Here is a 13,890-nt window from a genome sequence, read left to right as displayed (position 1 = left end):
AGGATCCATCCCAACTCCTTCCCTGTAATTAATTACCTTCTAGGATTTCATGTTTTCATTTAAGGAGGTGCAGATATCCTTTCGGCCCTTTTGCAGTCACCCAGGTTGGAAAGCTTAAAATCTTTTGATTATACCTTGAAAGAAAGAACGAATGTTCTCAGAAATCTGCTCAAGAACTTCCTGGAAACTTTCCCAATTCACCATAGAAAACACAGATGCCAGACTGCTGGATGCTAGGCATGTGGCTGTCAACAACTCTTATTCCTCCAGGCCATCTTCAAGAATTATGATAGAGATTTTTTTTTTCCTTAAATCCGTGCATAGCTTTAGTGCTTTCATGATAAATGGGCCTGGAGTACATCTTCACAACATCTTTATGGAGTCCTATTCTGGGAGGGGAGATTCATGGGTAATCAAGTCTACTCAAAGACCCCTCTTGGTTGGGAATATGCAGGTTATCTGTAGTTAGCATAGGCTATCCCAGAACAGTCTGTGAGTTGTTCAAGCTAATCTTGATTAACTCCTGACAAGGCCAGGGCTAACACACCCTTCATTTGGCCTTGCAGTAGCTGATCCTCTGGGATTCTGGTTCATTTGGCCTTGGCAAAATGACAGTCTATTGGGAAACTAAAGGTATCTTTCACAAAGTACTACTTCTATCTCTGAATTTTCTTCTCCAAGCCTCGGATGTGTAGATACAGAGATCAGATACGGGCTCCACAGCCAGTGTTCTTATGTTTTAACCTCTAGTTTCTAATTCTTCTTATTTTTTATTTTTAGTTATATTACTCCTTTATCATTTATTTAGCATCTATGTGCACAGGTGCTGGTTATGGTACATGTGTGGAGGCCAGAGTCAACTAGTGAAGTCAATTCTCTCCCTCCATTACATAGATCCCAGGAGATGGACTTGGGTCATCAGTTTGGACTGTGCTGTCTCTGGCCCTTACCCCCAGTTCTTAGCAGCTGTTTAACCCTGGGCACATTTCTTAGTGTCTCTGAGCATCTGTTTCCTATGAACAAACAGAACAGATAACCTCAGACATGTCCAAAGGACTGGTGGCAATAATGACCTTGTGTCCAGATGGGCACTTGTGTTGACACTGTTGTTGGTCTTTGGGAAGGGGTGTGTTAGTTTATTGGGTTTTGTCTTGATTATGTTCTATTTTGTTTCATGATAGGATCACAGATAATCCTGACTGGTTTCAAAGTCACTATATAACTAAACTCGAACTTGATCTAGATCCTCCTGCCTCTGTTCCCCAAGTGCTGGGATTACAGGTGTGGAACCTCCATCCTTGGCGCCAAGATACTTTCTGAATCATTTGTTTGATTTTTTTTATATTCAGTCACTGATCAGACAAGCATTGAGTAAGGGCTTAACTTGGCCCAGTATTTGAGCTTCTAAGGATAGACCAGCACTGTCCATCACATCAGCATCCATCACAGTATGAGCCCTGGCATTGTTGGCATGAGTGTCGTGCTGTGTGGCACAGGGTCCCTGCTGGCTTCCATTCTTTTGCTAGTAGGAGATTACCCATTTGGTGCCTCTTGATTTGGCTCCTTGGATAGCTCTCCGGTTAGACCTGGTGAGGAATTCTTTTCCTCCTGTGTTATTTTGAAACTCACCTTTGAGACCAGTAACTGAAATTGTTTTCTAATACAAATTCTGAGGTCACATGAAGTTGACTGGCCACATCCCATGACACATGCCCATTTGCCCTTGTTTATTTTAAAAATAAACTTAGAGTAAAAAAAAAATACATATACCCCCCATCTCAGATGCAAATTAAAGCCAGACATTATTTCCACACATCTGTGAAATGGAGCAAGCAAGCCAATGGTATGAAATGAAGCCTAATACTTAACCATATTTTACTAGTCGTTGCTAAGGCTGAATTAATGGTGACTTGGAGAATATGTGACAAATGATGCTGTAATGGTAGCCTCTGTCTCTTTAATGTTCTCCACCAAAGATTCTTTATGCTAACATGAGGTAGTCAGTTAGAAAAACACATTTTCAGAAGGATTTATGGGGCATTTTAAACACTCAAAGTCCTGGTTTTCTGAAATCTAATCTTTTGTGCTCTCTCACCCATTTTTCGAGCCACATGCTTCAAACTGGCTCAGAATTTCTTCTTAATAATTCTAGCCCTTGAGAGAAATTCAAGCCCCAAATTTCCACTTGCAGTGTGGGCACCAAACTTTGCTTGGAGAGCAACATCAACCACCACAGAAATGCAAAAACCATGAGGAAATCCATATTCATGCAGATGAATGGGGGAGGGGCTGTTGCAAAAAATGGCATTTTTCTCTAAAGTTACCATGTGCGTTCATTACTTAAAATGATTCTCAGGGTCATCTGGAAAAATAAACATGAGAGACAGAAATGGCCAGTGATCTTTCGTTTCTTTCTTCCTTCCTTCCTTCCTTCCTTCCTTCCTTCCTTTCTTTTTTTAATTGAGAAGAAGTTTTGTGCTAGAAGGTTCCAGAATACTGGAAAGCTCCTGTTTTAAAATACTGGAGGCAACACGGGCTCAAAGGGTGAGCAGAATGAGGCAGATGGCTTTGTGAAAGTGGTGCGTGGTGCAGTAAAGAGCATCCAGCCAAATGAGTAAACAAAGAAGAAAAACACATTGACTAATTGCTCCGAGAAAGAGTTGTCTCATCCTGTGCCAGGAGCCTTAACACATTCCAGATGGTTCAGAGTTAGAAACATTCTGAAAATAAGAGCGTTAAAAAAATACACAAAAGTATAAATGACGATTTTATTGTGGTGATGGGGTTTTGCTAAGTATTTGTTAAACAGAAAAAAAAAAAATATAAAAGGGAGCCGGCAAGATGCTTCAGCGAGTGAACAAGCCTGATGACCTAAGTTCAATCCCCAGGACCCACATAGGAAGCAGAGACACAGGAACTGACTCCTGCCTGTTGCCCTCGGATCTCCATAGGTCTCTCCTCCATTATGCCTATACATATACTTATATGCATATGTATATAAGTTCATGCTTATGCAAAATAAGTAAAATGAATTTTAAAACATAAAACAATTTTAAAAAGTCATAAAACACATCTACATCTAAAGAGAGTGTCTTAATTGGGCTTTCCATTCCTGTGAACAGACACTATGGCCAAGACAACTCTTATAAAGGACAACATTTAATCCTGGCTTACAGTTTCAGAGGTTCAGTCTGTTATTGTCATGGTGGGCAGCATCTGGGCATACATGGTGCTGGAGGAACTGAGAATTCTACATCTTGATCTAAAGGCAGCCAGAAGATTGTCTTCTGCAGGAGGGGACCAGAATTCCACATGAGCAGAGAGACCTCATAGCCTATACCCACAGTGATGCACTTCCTTCAAGAAGGCCACACCTACTCCAACAAGGCCACACCTCCTAATAGTGCCATTCCCTGTGCAACAAACTTTCAAACACATGAGTCTATGGGGGCCAAATCTATTCATGCCTCCACAGAGAGCATCATTGACTTAGCATGTTTAAATATGTGTAAGTAGCAGTCATATCTGCAGCCATGATGCATGGCACTGCGTTCACATTGTATTATTAATATATGATCTTGTGAGTCAGAAAATTATTAACAGATAAAAGTAGAGAGAAACTCAAGTACTCAATAAGATACTGAAAAATAAACCCAACCTTAGTAATAATATTCTTTAGTCAGCTTTCTTTTTACTATTAAAATGACCTGAGATAGTCAACTACTAACAAGTAGAAAGATTTGTTTGGGCTCAAAGCTTTAGCCTATGGTCAGATATCAGGCTGGGGGTGTCAGCACATCATGGTGAGAGACCTGCAGAGCAAAGGGGGTCACCTCATAGCAAGGAAACAAAAGAGAGGAACAGACTCCCATGGTCTCCTGAACAGCACACACCCAAAAACCTCTCTAAGCCTGTGGTTCTCAGCCTTGCTAATGCTGCGGCCCTTTCATACAGCTCCTCATGCTGTGGTGACCCCCCAACTATAAAATCATTTTTGTTGCTGCTTCATAATTGTAATTTTGCTATCATTTTGAATCATAATTAAATATCTGCTATGCAGGATATCTGATATGCCACCCTAAAAGGGGTAGTGACCCACAGATTGCTACAAGCCCTCCTCCTTAAATCTTCTATCTTTTCCCATTAGTACAGGTTGTTTAGAGAACAAATCATAGCAGATGTTCACATTAAGAATGAGAGTACATTGTCTATTAAACTGTTGTTATTCATTATACGAGCAACTGCTAAGCAGTATAGAAGTCCCTGAAGGGAAGAGGGCAAGGAAATGCCAGTTTAGCAGCCCACTATACAATCTGGGGGAAAAGAATATGGACATGTATATTACATATATTATGTATACAGATAGTAGACACATGTATGTTAATATACATATTCACAATATGTATATTAATAATGTATTGCTTAATTAATTAATAATAACTTATTGCTACCATTGTTAATTTGGAGTTTTTGAGATGGGTTCTTATGCAGTCCCAGCTGGCCTCAAGCTCAGTATGTAGCCAAAGAAGTGTTGAATTCCTGGTCCTCCTGTCTCCCAAGTGCTGGAATTACAGGCATAAGATACCATTCCTGGCTAAAAGTGATTTAATGCTGAATAACATGAACCTTCAAAATGTCCGTAGCTTGTCAACTGATGGAAAAAACCCTAGATCTTGATTGTGGCCCTGGTGGTTGATGATTATAACAGCTGTGAAATCTTATCAAATTGTATTGTGATGTGTTTATAGTACATATTTTAATATCTTAATTACTTCAACTTCTTGAAAATGAAAAAATACCTGTATATCATAAGCAATTTAAATCAGATAGATAGAAGATAGACAAGATAGATATAGATGGTAGATAATAGATAGATAGGTAGATAGATAGATAGATAGATAGATAGATAGATAGATAGATGCTAGTTGCATTGAAGCTACTGTAATAATGTTCTCATTATAGTTTTCAACTGCAAGGCAAAAACCAGATCTAACTATCTAACAATAAAAGATTGGGGGCCAGAGAAATGGCTCAGTAGTTAAGAATACATCCTGTTCTTCTAAAATATTTTAATTTGATTCCCAGAGCCTACTCAGAGGGCTCATAGCCTGTAACTCCAGCTGCAAGGGATCCAATGACTTCTTCTGGCCATCCATATAAATGCATGCGTGAGTACACACACACACACACACACACACACACACATAAATTCTGCACACACAAATAAATTCTGCAAAATAAGAAAATGGGACAATGATTAAGTAGATGTGATGCTCCAGTGTGAAGAATATCACACAAGTAAACTAGTAGAGCAATGCTTTCAAAAGTATGTGTTGACACGAGCAGGCATGTGACATGGGCTGTGACAAGAGGCAAGCAAAGGAAGAACAGCAGAGAGTGCTTATCGTGCCATTCCATCTGAGAAACCGTGTAAGCACAAGACAGTGATAAAGTTGAAATACCTCAAAATGCTTACACCATTAGTCATACAATATTTGTATGATGAGGTTACCAATGGTTCTTAAAAATGTTTCCACCTATTATTTCATAAACACACAGAATGTTAAAGGTGGGGAAAGTGTCTTGGGTTCGGGAAAGTGATTGAATTGTCAAGTGAAAGCAACGTGAAGGCAAGAGGAGAAGGCCCTGGGTCACTGGAGCATTGCTAAGGTACCTATTATCCTGTCCCTTCCGTGCCCACTCTGAGTCCCTGAATGGTAGGCAGTATTGACCAAAAAGTCCAGTGAAGACCTGTCACTTGGATTACATCCTGAGTTCCACTTGTGGTTTGTCGTGTTGCCAGATTCTCTCTCTAGAGATTACTAACCTTGCTTCCACAATGTTTCTATCGATTCCACCAATGTGGCTGCCAAGTTCTTGCCAGTGGTCCTTTAAAAACCCACTGTGAATGCCGGGCAATGGTGGCGCACGCCTTTAACCCCAGCACTTGGGAGGCAGAGGCAGGCGGATTTCTGAGTTTGAGGCCAGCCTGGTCTACAGAGTGAGTTCCAGGACAGCCAGGGCTATACAAAGAAACCCTGCCTCGAAAAAAACAAAAACAAAAACAAAAACCCACTATGAGAGGCATGTGCACCAGCACATACACACAAGCAAATATATATACAGTGCTTTCTGCTTAGTAGGTATAAAATGTAATAAGTATGTAAGGTATGTAAGTTTCAAACCCTGAAATATGAGCGTTCTGTCTCTCTCTAATCTCTAGTTATATTGACATTATCTTGCTGTGAACACCAACCGTAAAGACCAAGCATAAAGTCCAAAAGCTTGACCTTTGGAGCAACTGCATAGATATTGTCTGCTTTCATTATAGAGGGAGCACATATATCTTTCCCATTAGTGCATAACTGCCCTTAATTGGAGAATAAAATGCCTTAGCTCTATGGCAGCTAACACGCTCACCTTCGAAGATTAAAATACCAGGATCGTGGTGTAGCCAAACCAGATGTGAACAGGGCAGCTGTTTTTAGTGTGAGGGACCGAGATTTAAACATGCATCCTTTATTTGTTTTTAATTGAGTGATTACAGGTGGCACCTAATAAAGTCTCCTTGCCATGACATCCAGAGGGCACTGATTTATTAGGCTTGGTAGGTGTGGACAGTCCGACTTGTGCTTGTGTTCCATAGCCCAATCCTGTAGGAATGCTAGAATGACATTTGCCTGTTTACTGTTCCCCGTGACTGATGAGGCTCCTTGCTGAGAAGAAATGCCAGCATGATTCAGGAGTGAAATTAGGCCTCCTTGATATCTTTCCATAAAGTATATTTTTCAAAATTCTTTCAAAATTATGTGACCGAAATAAAAGCCAGGAACTTTTCTTTAGATAGAGGTAAGCTGCCACCACCATACCCCCCTAGAGAATATAAGTCATTATTCCAAGTTTTTATATGATGAATGACTAATTCTGCAAAAATGCTGGAAATCAAGAGATAGGAGAGAAAAATGGCATGTGAGGGGAGTTGGAATGTGAGTGCCTGCATGTGCCCTCCTGACTCTTCTTCACCTTGTTCACTGTTTCTTAAAGATCCAGGAGTCCCTGGATCCTAAGAGCCAAGGTACCTGCTAGGCCTGTGTTGTAGCTGGGTGGGAGGCAGCTAAGATGGAGGTTTAGACTCCCCAGGGAAAGATGATGGGATTCCGAGTTGATGGGAAGGGTGAGTTCAAAGGCCAGCCTTTGTGGTGTGATGTGGATTCCACAAGCTGGGGCTAGGCAAGCAGCAAGCTTTTCCTTTCATGGTCATGAAGTCCGACTGTCACCAGAGCTATAGGTCCTGCACAGCCACATCTGTGGGGAGCAGTTATCCTCAAGGCTAGAGAATGATAGCCTAGTCCTACTTCTGATTAGAAGAGGTGTAGAAAATAGAGCTGCTTCATGCACTAAAGCGTGTACATTCCGGTAAAAATGGGCAGACCAACACAGAAAGCAAAAGGTCTTTGAATGGACCTGATCTTTCTAATGGCAATTTTTGGGCATCTTTCAACCAAAATTCCAATTTAGTCTCAAAATGATATTCTATATTTTTAAATTTTTAAGTAGCATGTCATTCCCTAAAGAACCAGCACATGATCTTCTCAAATCACATAAATTATGAAACCAAGCCAAGGAATAAATACTAAATCTTCAGATGGGCCCAGGGACCCAATATGCCCTTAGTGTCTCTGTCTGTACACCGTCTTTTCCCTTAAATACCCAGCTAGTATGTTGATGACAGTGGAGAGATCTTATAAAATCTGTTTGGAAGCTTGTTATATGTCAAGAACAGGCCAGATACAAGACAATTTATCCTGGAAGGTTAAGATGGCCCACAGTGGGGAGAGAAAGCCAACTCTTGAAAGTTGTCATCTGACATTTATGTGCATACAGATGCTTGCATACACACACATACACACACACGCACACGCACACACATGCATGCACATACACACGTGCACACATATAAAACAATTTTAAGAAGATCACTTGTACAGAAAAGAAAGTGTTGCCCAACTGGAACCAGGGAGATAAAAATATATGAAATTTCCAAGATGTGTTGTCCACAAATTTTTAAAGAAAATAGGATCAATTATATATAGGTTGTGTGTCATCTATAAGCACAACCTTCTCTGAGACTTTGATAAAGCTAATGGAGATGTGGATGGAAAAAGCTCTGTGATTGTTTGTGAATATGGTACAGAATGGGATTATCGTCACTGGACTGGCAGATCTTAAGATCTTAGGGAAGACTTGATCTGTCAGTGAGTAATCCCGTGGAGTCAGTATTGTACTCTCAATTTCAATTAAACTAGAACCTGAATTCTTTTTTGTCTTAATTGGAAAGGTTAGATATTTTTCTGGTGTGATGACAGAGTACTGGCATCATAAGGGAACACTTTGAAACAGAGGATGGCAACACTACTTGTTCTTATACTGTCAACCTAAATAACACAGAAGCTCTCCAACGAGCGTTGATAGAGTATTGATATTTGAGACACATTGCTGTGCGAATATATATGACATGGTAAATGGTGAACACCTTCAAAGAGGTGAGGGTAAGGAAAGGTCTTTCAGCCTCAATAAGGAGGATTACAGAAGACATTCTGAAATAACAGTCCTTGGCCACAGAGTAAGCAACAAGGGTGATGCTCGTCTGAGCTTGAATAGACAGTTGCTAAGCAGCTGTCCTCAGGGGAGTGCATTTGTATAAAGTTGCAAGGGCCTTTGTGCAGGATTGTTTTGACAAGAGCCTTGTGGTCATACCATACATGAGAAACCTTTTGTAACCTTTTAGAATAATTAACTGTTATTTTCTGTTTCTGGTTAGAGTTGGTACGAGCAACCCCATTTGTAGTTATGGTAGTTTTACCCTTGTTAGGGACTTGTTGGTCTTCAGGACCTGTTGTCAAACCCTAGGTTGTGTATTTTATTTAGTGGTCACCCTATGCAGCAGATTCTATAATTTTGTTCATCTTACAGATGTGGGAACCATCAGCCTGGAGAGAATCCGTGGCCTCCCTCAGCTGAAGAGCTGGTAGTTGGTAGAGGCAGCTCTCACACCCAGGCCTGGGTGACTTCTAACACCTCTGTGTGGCCCTTGCCTTTACTTACCCTCCATGCAGAGTGCAGAGTGAGGAGATGAAGATCCGTGGAGGGATGGCACTTAGTGGAGAGTAGGCATCTAGGACATTCTACTCTGCTAAATTTGTAAGATGGCAGTGTTTCTAGAAAGCACGGTGGTTCTGGCACTATGCTGGCCTTTGACCTCTTGATGTATTAGTCCCTTTCTCATATGGCAAATGTTTTAATGGTTGGGATTACTCAAGTGGCCGCTTTAATAAGGTGCTTGCAAAGGCTCAGCCTTGACAACTGTAAAGCCATTTGTTTCTGTCATGTCTATGACTTTGGCTTTCATCGGGCTTTCTAATGCATGGAGGAATGGAATGTATGAAAGTAAACAGTCCAGGCAAAATTGCTTATTTTTCTAAAATAGCAAAGCAAAGACGGAGGTCCTTTCTGTCTAGATCCTGCAAATGGCTGCGGGTGTCACAAAGTTCCTTTGAGTGTGTGACTCATGTAGAACTAACCAATGATCGATGAACAAACTTAAAATTCTTTTTAGTAGGCTAATCATTCTAGCCACATAGATCGAGAAATATGCAATGATGTGTTCACTGTTCAATTTAAAGTGAGTTGACATTCAGTAACATTTATTTCTATATTACATGGGAAAGTACATAATCATAGAAAGAAGTATGATTACCCACTAGTAAAAATCAGCTTACATTGTATTGGATCTTGCTAGGGTGTTAACAAGAATTATTACTTTTCAAATACTTTGCAAAAGCCTTTATTACTCATGAATACCATTGAGTTGGTATGCTATGAATAGCAATTGCAAACATTCCATACTAACAGTGAGTATCATATATTTCCCTTAAAATACTAGCATTCCTCCTATCTCCATGTTCATCTTTGTGTGTGAACAGACCAATCTCATATGTCATCTGGTTTTAACATGACAGTTATGGAAATGGCTTATTTATCATCTGCTGCTGGAAAGTATAAGCTTGAATTTCAGCCTACTTCATCTGTATTTATTTTACATTAGGAAAAAGTTGTTATTCATGTATCTCTCCAGCCAGGAGATAAACTAAGGGTGTTATATGGGACTGAAACCTAACTCCCTCTTAAACACTCCAAGTGGATATAAAGAATGATGTTGCAACCATTAACATATTGAAAACGGGATCTAAGCACCTCGAGGAATACAGACACATGGTGGTCTAAACACCTTCAAGATGTTCTCCTGGCAAAAAATGAACACTTGGGGCTCATCTCCAGGGGTGTTCTGAACAGTCAGTTCTGGTAGTCAAAAAAACCTTTTAACAAGTGGATCAAAATGCTGCCCCTGATTGTGACCTCTAAAATGCATCCATGAGCTACAGTTTGCATGAGCCTCTGTTGCCTCTGACCAGAGCCAGCAAACTTTAAGAACAGGAATGGTTCTTCTATATGCTCTAGCTCTCTCCCCATGACATCCACAGCTCTCCCGTCCTGCTGCATTGGACTTTGCAGCAGCGGTGGCAGTGTATAGAATTTTCTTATGCATCAGGCATTTCTGCAAATGTTCAAAAAAGATGGGAGACATTAAATCTACTCAAAGAAGAACCAAAGAGATGTCATCTCCCTATAATTAGCCAAGACATTACCAGTATGTTTTATTATGTAAGATCCAAGCTGTGATGACTGAGTTAAGCTGTATGGTATTCTATCCATTTGGGTTGAAATTGTATAGAAGTTAGCAGTGAGGACATTCTTATTCCTACAGCCATTTATGTTCACGGCATCTCTGTGTGCTCATTGCTAAAGAACACACACTTGCTAAGATTCTTCCTGACCTTTTGTCTTGGTTTAACTATGCTTGGCCCCAGGACGTGGCACTGTTTGGAGGTGTGGCCTAGTTGGAGTAGGTGTAGCCTTGGAGTAGGTGTGTCACTGTGGGTGTGGGCTTTAAGACCCTTAGCCTAGTTCCCTAGAAGCCAGTCTTTTCCTGTTTGCCTTGTAACAAGATATAGAACTCTCAGCTCCTCCCACACTCCATGCCTTCCTGGACACTGCCATGCTCCAGCCTTGATGATAATGGATTGAACTTCTGAACCTTTAAGCCAGCCCCAATTAAATGTCCTTATAAGAGTTGGCTTGGTCGTGGTGTCTGTTCACAGTGATGAAACCTAAGACACCTTCTCATGAGAGTCCAGTAATGTGCACATCTTACATGGTGTCTTACAGAGGACACTTACTAGAAAACAAATGACTTTATATGGTCTTATAAAGAAACTTTGAGGGCTGACAAGATGATTCAGTGGATAAAGGCACTTGTCTCCAAGGCTGACGACCTACATTTGACCCCACCCCCAGGTAGAAAGAGAGAACCAACTCACAGACATTGTGTTCTCCGACCTCTGGGCACATGGACACATGCAGAGGAAGTAGTGTAAGGACTCTATTTTTAAAAAGGTAACACGTAATAGATTGCTTTTCTATTGTTTTAAGAACTCTGTCTTACATGGTGACAAGTAACTGTTAAATTTTTAGTCTAAGAAAGGAAACTGGGCAGTGGAGACCAGAGGTCAGTGTGACAGTACTGTGAAGTGTCTCTAAGCTTGGAACTTAACTACATTGTTCCCTGAATTAGAAGTTGTTGGTAACCTTCTCTTTGGATCCAAGAGTAAAATGGGCAGAAGAGACATTTGAAAATCAAGCTCATACCCCCAGTGTTTCTTCTATCTGAAAGCCCACAACCCTCATGGACACTCAGAGGTGTAGTAGTGAAGGGGTTCAGTCCTTACATTTGGCTATGAGGATTGTAGCCAGGCCAGCCAGAGGGCAGGTCCATGGAGATCTTTAAATCAGTCATACTTGACAAGTTGTCACGAGGAAAGGACATGGATAGTCATCGATCTACTAGTGTGTTTATATATGGTTTTGTTAGAAGGTGGAGCGACTAGAAGTATTGTTTTTTTTTTTTTTAAAGTGTTTCTTTAACTGTGCGTGACTTGGAAAAGAGGATTGTACCCTTATGGACCAGTTTCCACTATTATATCAAAATGAGATAAAAGTATGGTATGGATGGGGTGCCAATTCGCTTACTCAGTTCTAAACACTTAGGTTGTTGTTTTTAGAACATCATGAAATTTCATTTCATGCTCCAGTAAATCTAAGATGTAATGGCTTACAGCTTTTCCAGTTAGGCTTCTCCCTCAGACATCTTTGGCTTTCCATCTTTTGAATGCAGTCTGGAAGACTGCCTCAAATGGCACCCTGGTTATCCCTTCCCTCCCATCCTTTCCCCCACCTTCCTTTAAAGCCAGTATACAGTGAACCAGATTCAATGATATCAGGGCCTAATTATTTTTTAAAATAATGCTCCTTTAAAAAAACTCCTTAGAAATCAGCACCTGTTTCTTGGTGTCTTCTAATCTATAGCATGCTCCTTCCAGTGTGGTAAGTTGTGTCCTTGTAAACCTTTTGTTCCATGCTAAGAAGATGGCTATGGGTGGGGATGTAAGCTCAGAGGTCCTGTGCTTGGCTTCCCATGCTCAAGCCTTTTGTTCAATTCCAGTCCAGTCGTAGAAGGGATGAGAGGAAAGGAGGGGGGAGAAAAGAAGGAGGGAGAGGAGGGGAGAAGAAGAGGGGAAGAGAAGAGAGAAAGGAAGAAGAGAGAAGGGAAAGGGAGGGGAGAGGAGAGTGTAGGGAAGTGGAGAGGTAAGAAAGAAGGGAGGGAGAGGAAGGAGGGGAAATGGAAGAAAAGGAGTGTGCCAGAAGGGACAAGGACCCTGGCGCACATTACCATAGTTTCAGGCTTGCATTACAACAGAAGTCCATCCTGGCAGTCTGACCTCTCTTCCACTAATGTGGCAGGCTTCTGCAGCTTCTCTTAACATGTGTAACTTAAAAGTTCTGCCCATGAGCCCTCCCCCACCGTCTTCATTTATAGCTGCCTTCAGAGCTTCTGCCCAACACATTCGTCTTTCTCACATCAGAAAAATGAAAGTGGTAGATTTTTCTCATTAGAATTTATCTTCAGCTACAAATTCATGTTCCTACTGCAACAAAAACTTTCAAAACCATTTTTTTTAAATATATTTTGGCTTCCCAGATTGCTTTTGCCAGTTTACTGTGCTTGTAACATTTTTACAGTGCATAAATGTTAATACCAAACAATTACCACTCTATTTTCAAGCTCTGTGACTTTACCCCGCCATACCTCCCTCTGATGGTCCTGGTGTGTCTGGCGTTCAGTGGGCAGTTTCAAACTTAGCTTAAATAAACAAATGGGGCTCCCATACAAACGGGAGTGGAGCCCTCAGTGCATTCCTTCATCGGGCTCTGCTTTGGATGTGCTTGTAAATACATGCTCTGTCCTACAGCACACGTTGCAGATCTTATAGTAAATGGAGAAAGGAGCTGGCCATAGACCTGTTCCTTTAACCTCCTCCAAAACCTGCTGCCTTCAGTGCCCAGAGCTGCCCAGGTCAAGTGGATCAGATTTGAGAGGAGCATTGCACACAGGCCGAAGGGAATGGACAGCATCCTCAGAGCATCATCTCACACTCCCAGACTTGGCAATGGTTATTTTGAGTAGCACTTCTCATTAACTTAACTTCTTAATGTCTGGGCAGGAGGTTAAATATCTCCCTTATCTTTCACGTTCAGCCTCTATGAACAGCTTCGTCATTCACAGCCCTAGGAGCTCTTATCAAAATTTCACTATGGTTAACATTCTAGAGAAAGCAACCCAGTTGCTGGCTCCTGGGACTGTCAGGTCCCCTGTCAAGACAGATGACGGTGATAGAGAGAATGTTGAGACAAAACAAAAATGGCAATGGACTT

The 13,890-nt window shown here is 41.1% G+C and overlaps 1 protein-coding gene and 1 long non-coding RNA gene across 2 annotated transcripts in view; one reads left to right on the top strand and one right to left on the bottom strand.

Annotated features, from left to right (window-relative positions):
• Ust (uronyl 2-sulfotransferase) overlaps nucleotides 1–13,890 on the top strand; it is a 298,281-nt gene that overhangs the window by 274,392 nt on the left and 9,999 nt on the right. The window lies entirely within an intron of this gene.
• LOC116097749 overlaps nucleotides 1–13,890 on the bottom strand; it is a 32,571-nt gene that overhangs the window by 10,569 nt on the left and 8,112 nt on the right. The window contains exon 2 of the long non-coding RNA XR_004121545.1: nucleotides 37–134. This is a non-coding gene — a long non-coding RNA (uncharacterized LOC116097749). The remainder of the gene's footprint in view (nucleotides 1–36; nucleotides 135–13,890) is intronic.

This window comes from Mastomys coucha, unplaced genomic scaffold (assembly GCF_008632895.1).
Source record: "Mastomys coucha isolate ucsf_1 unplaced genomic scaffold, UCSF_Mcou_1 pScaffold2, whole genome shotgun sequence".
NCBI classification, from domain to species: domain Eukaryota; kingdom Metazoa; phylum Chordata; class Mammalia; order Rodentia; family Muridae; genus Mastomys; species Mastomys coucha.
Note: the sequence above shows the minus strand (reverse complement) of the source record. Positions and strands in the feature narration are given on the sequence as shown.